This window comes from Magallana gigas, chromosome 9 (genome assembly GCF_963853765.1).
Source record: "Magallana gigas chromosome 9, xbMagGiga1.1, whole genome shotgun sequence".
NCBI lineage: Eukaryota > Metazoa > Mollusca > Bivalvia > Ostreida > Ostreidae > Magallana > Magallana gigas.
The window spans coordinates 42,245,039-42,253,798 of record NC_088861.1 but is presented as its reverse complement, the minus strand read 5'-3'; positions in this window follow the sequence as shown (position 1 = coordinate 42,253,798).

Sequence of the window (8,760 nt, the reverse complement as noted above, 5' to 3'; positions counted from 1 at the left end):
TGCGCAGACCGGAAAAGGTCCTGGAAAAGAACTTTTGAAAAATAAGGGATCTGTAGGGATCAGTATTAAAAACAGCCCTTTAGCTGTATCTTTTTTATTATTCATCCGATTTTCAAAATCCTTTCGGTTAATAGTTCAGAATAAAGAGTACAATTTAAAAATTATGGTCCGAGGGGCCACTTTTTGACTCCTTATAGGGGTTTGAAGGGCCTAAAGATCACAACTTGTTTAAATTTCAAAATGTTTTCTTGGAAGAGTTATCTCGCTTTGCTCTAAGAATGTAGAGCACAAATACTCTTAGCATACCAAGTTTTTCGTGCAATGAATGAATACTTACTTTGGAATGATTTTTTGAAAATATTCTTCTGAATATTACAGGTGTAGCTTCTTGTTAAATTCTGGAGTTATCTTTCTTTTCACACTGCAGTACTCATCAATTCCTCTCTAAGCAACTGGTTATACCGAGGCGTTTAGAAAATTTGGAAATAGAATAGAGATATTTTTTGGACACTTTAAATAAAAAAGGGAAACTGGGGCTGTCGAAAAGCCCTTCCTTTTTGTTGAAGACAAAAAAAGTTCTAGTTATTATTATTATTTTTCTCGACAGATTTCTGTCAGCGATTTTTTGAAAACTGGAAGATATATTGATACAGTTTTGAAACGGTCTTACCGCAAATCTCTCAATCTATGGAATGTAAGGTTTTGGACTTCCGGTTCCGGTACTTCCGGTTTTTACAAGGAAAAATGTAAAAATTGATTAAAACGCAATACTTTGTTTAGTGTTTATATTAGAAAGTTCAACTTTTAGAATTAGATGCATCTTGTCTTGCTGTACAAAATTGTCAGCGAAGACATCTTTCTATATCTTACCGTTTTTGAGATATAAAGTCCTAAACTTTAGAAAAGGGGGGATGAGAAAGCAAAAAAATTCAAATGACCTTTAAAAAATTATTTAACGCCTCAACATTACTAACATAGATGTAATTAACATATATTCTAAGTTTCATTAAAATATTATGACTACTTCCGGTTTTATAGGTCAATGAAATCGCCTATGGGAGTTTCAATGTTAAACAAAAATCACGCGTGGTTCGTTTTCTCAAAAGGTTTTCAAGTAATTGCTACAATATTTCATCTTTATAATGACACACACAATCCGCAGACCTGAAAAAGTTTTGGGTAGATAACTCGAAAAAATTAGGGATCTGCAGGGGCCAACGTGCAAAACAGCCTTTTAGCTGTAACTTTTTTACCTTTCATCCGATTTTAAAAATCTTTTCAGTTTATTGTTTAAAATAAAGAGTACAATTTTAAAATTATGGTCCGAGGGGCCACTTTTTAACTCCTTATAGGGGTTTTAAAGACCTAAAGATCAGAACTTTTTTAAGTTTCAAAAAAAAATTTAGAAAGAGTTACCTCACTTTGCTGTAAGAATAAACAGCATTAATACTGTAGGCATACTAAATTTGGTGTAAAGGAAATAAATACTTACTTCAATATGATTTTTTGAAAATATTCTTCTCAATATTAGAAGTGTAACTACCTGTAAGGTTCTGAAGTTATCTTTCTTTTCACATTGCACTACTCATAAGTTCCTATCTAAGCAACTGGGGACACCAAGGCGTTTAGAACACTTGGAAATAATTAAGAGAATATTTTTTTGGAACATTTAATTAAAAAGGGATAATGGGGCTGTCGAAAAGCCCTTACTTTTTGTTGAAGACAAAAAAAGTTCTAGTTATTATTCTTTTTCTCGACAGATTTTCCGTCAGCGATTTTTTGAAAACGAAAAGGATTTTAGAAATAACTATACAATAGTCTTATAGCATTTTTAAATGTCACCAGTATGTAAGGTTTTAGATTTCCGGTTCCGGTACTTCCGGTTTACACAAGCAAAATAGTAGAACTTAAATGAATCAATATATTGTTTTTATTTGTAAAGGAAATTCGTTGTAATTTTACAGTTAGATCAACCATGTCGAGTTGTTTAAAAAGTAAAGCGGCGGCGAGTTTCTATCTCTTATCAGTTTTGAGATTTTAAGCCTCAAACTTGAGAAAAGGGGGATGAAAAAATAAAAAACTCAGAAAAGCTCAGGAATGTTCTTAGACGGATATACATTGTTTATATAGATGTAATTAAGATATATTCCAAGTTTCATTGAATAGTATTGAGTACTTCCGGTTTTATGAGCCGATGAAAATTGTCAACGGGAGTTTCTATGTTAAATTGAATTCACGCATGTAACGTTTTCTCAAACAGTTTTCAAGCAAATATTTTTATATTTTGTATTTGCAATAAGGGACCTAATGCGCAGACCGGAAAAGGTCCTGGGAAAAAAGTTCTTAAAGATAAGGGATCTAAAGGGGTCAATATCAAAATCGGCTCTTTAGCTGTAACTTTTTTATTGTTTATCCGATTTTCAAAATCTTTTCGGTTTATAGTTTGGAATAAAGAGTACAATTTAAAAAATAGGGTCCGAGGGGGCACTTTTTGATTCCTTATAGGGGTTTTAAGGGTCTGAAAATGATAACTTTATCACATTCCAAAAAATTAAAATTCAAGAGTTATCTCGCTTTGCTCAATGAATGATTAGCATTAGAGCTTTTGGCATACCAAAACTCTTATTTCTTAAATGAGTACTTTCTTATATATGAATTTTTAGAACTTTTATTTCAGGAAACAAACGATATAGTTGGATAAAAAATTCTGAAGTTGTCTTTCTTTGGGCATTGAATTTCTGAAATGCTAACGTGTGGGTATATGCTCATGATATTTTCCTAATTTTTAATATACAGATTCTGAGAGAAAATATGATAAATTCAATTAAGGGGTTTTAAGGGCTGTCGAAAAGCCCTTCCTTTTTGTTGGAGACAAAAATAGGTCTAGTTATAATATGTTGTTAAATAAATGAGAGATGAACATTTTTGCTTCCTAAACATATAACAAAACATTTTTCAGTAAAGTGCTATGGAAGAAAGACTTTAGAGCCCTTTTGGTCCCTAAATTGAAGGACCAGCCCCTTTTTCTTGGCATCGTACGAAAGTTCTTTTGATATGAAACATATTTTGTTCAACAAGTGTTTAGAAATTCTTTGCCGTTTTTGAGCTATCTGGGATATGACGTTTTAGGGACCGACCCCTAATCTCCTTATTGGGGCCAGATAACGAAAATTTTAGGATTGAATATTGTTTAAAACATCATTCTAAATATCTTTTATTCTATATTGCTTTTCAAAATATTTGTCCTTTTTGAGATATATTCGATCGAAGTTTTGGACTTTTGGCCCGTTAAAACCCCTAATTACGTAACGCATAATAAAAAATTTATAATGTATAGTTTAATTAGTAAAAGATGAACATTTTTGCTTCTTTAACATATGACAAAATATTTCTCAGTAAAGTGCTATGGAAGACAGACTTTAGAGCCCTTTGGCCCCTAAATTGAAGGGCCAGCCCCTTTTTCTTGGCATCATACGAAAGTTCTTTTGATATTAAACATATTTTGTTCAACAAGTGTTTAGAAATTCTTTGCCGTTAAAGAGCTATCTGGGAAAGGACATTTTAGGGGCCGACCCCTAATCTCCTTATTGGGGCCAGATAACGAAAATTTTAGGATTGAATATTGTTTAAAACATCATTCTAAGCATCTTTTATTCTATATTGCTTTTCAAAATATTTGTCCTTTTTGAGATATATTCGATCGAAGTTTTGGATTTTTGGCCCCTTAAAACCCCTAATTACGTAACGCATAATAAAAAATTTATAATGTATAGTTTAATTAGTAAAAGATGAACATTTTTGCTTCTTAAACATATTACAAAATATTTCTCAGTAAAGTGCTATGGGAGAAAGACTTTAGAGCCCTTTTGGCCCCTTATTTAAGGGACCAGCCCCTTTTTCTTGTTATCAAACGGAAGATCCTGTAAATATAAATTTTATTTGCTCTATATGTTATGGTAAAATATTTTCAGGAAAGGAGATAAAGAACGAAAACCATTAAAAATTACGTCGTTTTTTTAAACTCGATTTTCGGGTCCAGGCGAGCTTCGACGCCTTTGAAGCCAGACAACCACAAATGCCCTTAAACACATCTACAATATTTTGTCTACAATCCCTGAAAATTTAAATTCAATATCTTTTTTCGTTTAGGAGGAGATAGCAGGACAAAATGACCCTCTAAAAATCACTAAAACGTCAATATCTCCCGAACGGAAATGACGTCATTAAAATAAAAAATTATATATAAGGTTTTTATCAATATCTACAAGATCTGAAATTTTCACGAAAATCGGTCAAGTCGTTTTCAAAAAATCGCTTGTACAAAAAAGCGTAAGAAAAAAAAAATAATAAAAGGGAAAAAGAAACAAAGCAATAACAATAAGGTCTTCCGTTGGAAACGGAAGACCTTAATAATAATAAAAAACATTACAATCACTAGAAGGTCTTCTGTTGTAACGGAAGACCTTAATAAGAAACATTACAATCACTATAAGGTCTTCCGTTGGAAACGGAAGACCTTAATAATAAGAAACACTAGACTCTTGTTGCAAAAGCAACAAAAAGGTCTTCCGTTTTGATATACATGTATCAATTTAACTGTAAGACATTGCTTCTCTCAGTATTTCATAACCATTAGACAACAGGACTTAATTGACTATCAATTTGTCTTACTTTGTCAAACAAAAGCAGTAAATCTCTTAAACAACATGAATTGTTTGAACTCTTCCGGTGTGGACTGGAAGTGACGGTTGACAAAATAAAAACGGTTAAACACATCTTCTATCAAATGTCTATCATCCGTGTAAGTTTTGTGTCTTGGTCACTAACAGTTTATGAGACTTCGCTGTCATAATATTTGTTTTAAAAAGACTACCTGAGATATTTGAGATATCTCACCGGAAGTAATTTTTTTTGTTTATTAATCATCGGATAGATGACATATGAAAGCGTTTATACCTTTATATCATTTCAGTGTTAAACAAATAAAATGCGTAAAAACATAATTTTTGAAGTGCTTCCGGTGACGACCGGAAGTTACGACGAACAAAACAAAATAGTTTAAACACATCTACAGCTATAGGTCTATCATCCCTCAAAGTTTGGATGTTCAAGTCTTTATCGTTTCTGAGATATCATTGTCCATAGCTTTTTGTCGCGGGACAGGAAACGGACGACAGGAAGGGAATTTTGAAAAAATGAAAAAAAAGCCTAGAGATATTTTCGTTCTCTATCAGTCCTATAAATTTCAAGAAAATCCATCCATGCATCTCTGAAAAATCGAGTTAAACTTTTAAAAAACTTGATTTGTTTGAACTCTTCCAGTGTGGACCGGAAGTGACGGTCGACCAAATAAAAACGGTTAAACACATCTTCTATCAAATGTCTATCATCCCTGTAAGTTTCGTGTTTTGATCACTTACAGTTTCTGAGATCTCGGGGTTCAAACATTTACTTTAAAAAAGGCTTAATGAGATATTTGAGATATCTCACCGGAAGTAGAATTTTTATGTTTATTAATCATCGGATAGATGACATATGTAAGCATTTATACTTATATTTCAATTCTCCGAGAAATATATTAAATGCGTAAAAGCATAATTTTTGAAGAGCTTCCGGTGACGACCGGAAGTTACGACGAACAAAACAAAATAGTTTAAACACATCTACAACTATAGGTCTATCATCCCTCAAAGTTTGGATGTTCAAGTCTTTATCGTTTCTGAGATCTCATTGTCCATAGCTTTTTGTCGCGGGACAGGAAACGGACGACAGGAAGTGAATTTTGAAAAAATGAAAAAAACGCCTGGAGATATTATAATTTTCTGTCAGTCCTGAAAATTTCAAGAAAATCCATCCAGCCATCTCTGAGAAATCTTGTGGACAAAAAACGGACAAAAAAAAATAATAATAATAATAATAATAAGAAACATTACAATCACTATAAGGTCTTCCGTTGGAAACGGAAGACCTTAATAACTAGACTCTTGTTGCAAAAGCAACAAAAAGGTCTTCCGTTTTGATAAACGTTGTTCAATTTAACTGTAAGACATTGCTTCTCTCACATAGAAAAAATAGTTGAGATGATACTAATTGTGATTGAAATATCCAGACATTAGTTCCTTGTAAAACAACGCGAATGAAAAAGAAATTATTTTTAAGCACTTTCTGTAATGATCGGAAGTAACGCCGAACCAAACAAAACATGTTAGACATTTGTACAACCATAAGTCAGTCTTCCCTCAAAGTTTGGTTGTTCACGTCTCTGCCAAATCTGAGATCTTGTTGAAACAATATTTTTTGTCTCGGGATCGGAAACGGACGAACGGAAGTGATTGATAAAAACAAAAGCTGTTATTTCTAATACATTTGGCTAAAGTACATCACTGTTTACCAGGCTAGATGAAACACCAAAGAAAGTCAGTTAAACTTGTTAAAAATATGATTTGTTTTAACCCTTCCGGTAAGAACCGGATCACATCCTCAATAAAATATATATCATTCGTTTAAGCTTCGTGTTTCAATCACTTACAGTGACTAAAATCCCGCTGGCATCAAATTTGTAAAAATCTATCTACAGACATTTGAGATATCTCACCAGAAGTAAAATTTATTCAAGATTTTATACTAATATATTCATTCCATGTAGAATAAATGAAAGAAAAAACATATTGACGCAAGCGTCAAATGGGCTGCAAAAAATATGATTGTTGTATGAATCATCACTGGTTGTTTACATAAAAAACACACGACAAAAAAAAAAAGAAAATAACGAGTTGGTTGTACTAATTTTAATGGCTTATTTTAATATTAAGTTTTGAAGTTCTACATTCTACTATTATCATTAAGAATCGAGTTCGTTACTGTAAGCGGGCATGCGCATTGTATGACCATTGCCATATTATGAAGTAATGGCTTAGACATTGATTAATTTTGTACATTATTCAAATACAAAGTTCAGCTCATCATTATTCTCGTGGAGATTATGTATTTCAAAACTTTTTTATTGCAATGTATTGAATCAAAACTTAATGCATTAGTTTATATGCACTGGCGTCGGAAGCAAATTGAAAGTGTGGGGGGGGGGGGGGGCTAGACTAATCCTCAAAAATATTGAGAAAAAAGTAATTCCCAAAATCATGGAAATCCTAATCCGTGGGGGTGGGGGGGGGGGGGGGGGTATACCTATACTTACAAAAGAAAAAATACCTTACTTACCCAATTTTTTTTCCCAAAATCATGAAATTCCTAATCCGTGGGGGGGGGGGGGGGGGGGGGGGAAGGGGGGGGGGGGCTAGTATGCTTCTGAATCCAACTTCTCAATCTTTTAAGGTTAATTTATGAACAATAATCTTTCCTGCGAGAAAATGTGGGGGGGGGGGGGGGCTGAACCCTCTATCATGCTATGTTTCTAATGGTTAGGTATAACTTTGCAAAAAAAGTGGGGGGGGGGGGGGGCTAAGCCCCCCCCCCCCCCCCCGGTTCCGACGCCTATGATATGATTTCAAGGGACCACATATTAAAATAAAAAATGGATTATTTTAAAGGTACATATGATGCTCATCCGGTAGAAACTGCACAATTTTAAAGGCAAAAAATAAGCCGGATATTTTTTTCCTAAGTGGAATTGTAAATCTTATCTACACATTAGTATATGAAGATAATATCATGGTTATTGAATTGCATGAGGTTCTCAAAAGAATTAAAAATAAATGAGGTCAGCTCATATTTGCAGGTCATTTTAAATTTTTAGGTTTTTCATATTTTTGTGTAAATAATGGATAGGGATGGCATTTCATTTCTTTCGACCACATTTCACATGGAAATATAATAAATACACACAAAAAGTCATTTTATTTGACGCAGAACATACAAATTTAAATATATCATTTATATAAAATTTCATGTCATTCGGGTCTTTACTGGTTCAGGTCTTCAGTATGTTCAGTATACCCATCTTCATACAATGGAAAACTCCGGAATTTTCCGAATAGATTATAGTGTTAATAAAAACGCGCCTAACACCACAGTCTGACTTACATTACATTTACGAGTGAGACAAAAACCATGTTCTATTTTTTAAAGGCAGAAAATATATTTCTACTTGCAAATTTACTTTTATTTTTTTTTTCATAAAAATAAGCATGATAATAATTCTATAAAAAATAAAACTATTCCGCAGAATCACAGTTATAATATTTAAATGTAACGGTCCGCTAGACATTCTTTCTTCTGTTGGACTCCTTTTCGTGTTATGAAATTCTTGGATCCGCCACTGACTGCGGTTATTCAGAATTTAAAAAAAATACACGATAAGAATATATGACGGACTTGAAATTACAATATAGTATATATGAGAATCTGAGATGTATCTTTCATTGTATATCACTTTATAAAAACTTGAAAAAATCTTCACCTGTGGTCCTCCCTGAATTTTATTCTCGGGGGGGGGGGGGGGACTCGGGGGTGAATGGAGGATGGACAGTATCTTGAAAAATACTGTTACCGGAGTAAAACCTCTTTGCAAATTCTGATAGTATAAAAATGATTATGTCATATATAAGGTCTGAAAGAGAGGATCAGAAGTAACGCCGGATAAAAAAGAAACTCGTTTCTGACTTTTACCTCAAGGAAAAAAACAAACAAATAGATAATTGTGTTTTATATTATCATTGAAAGTTATCTATTTAGTTATTTTTTTAAAATCGTGCGAAAAGAGGTCAAAATATGAACCTGATGATGTGATAGGGCGGTATTTCAGCG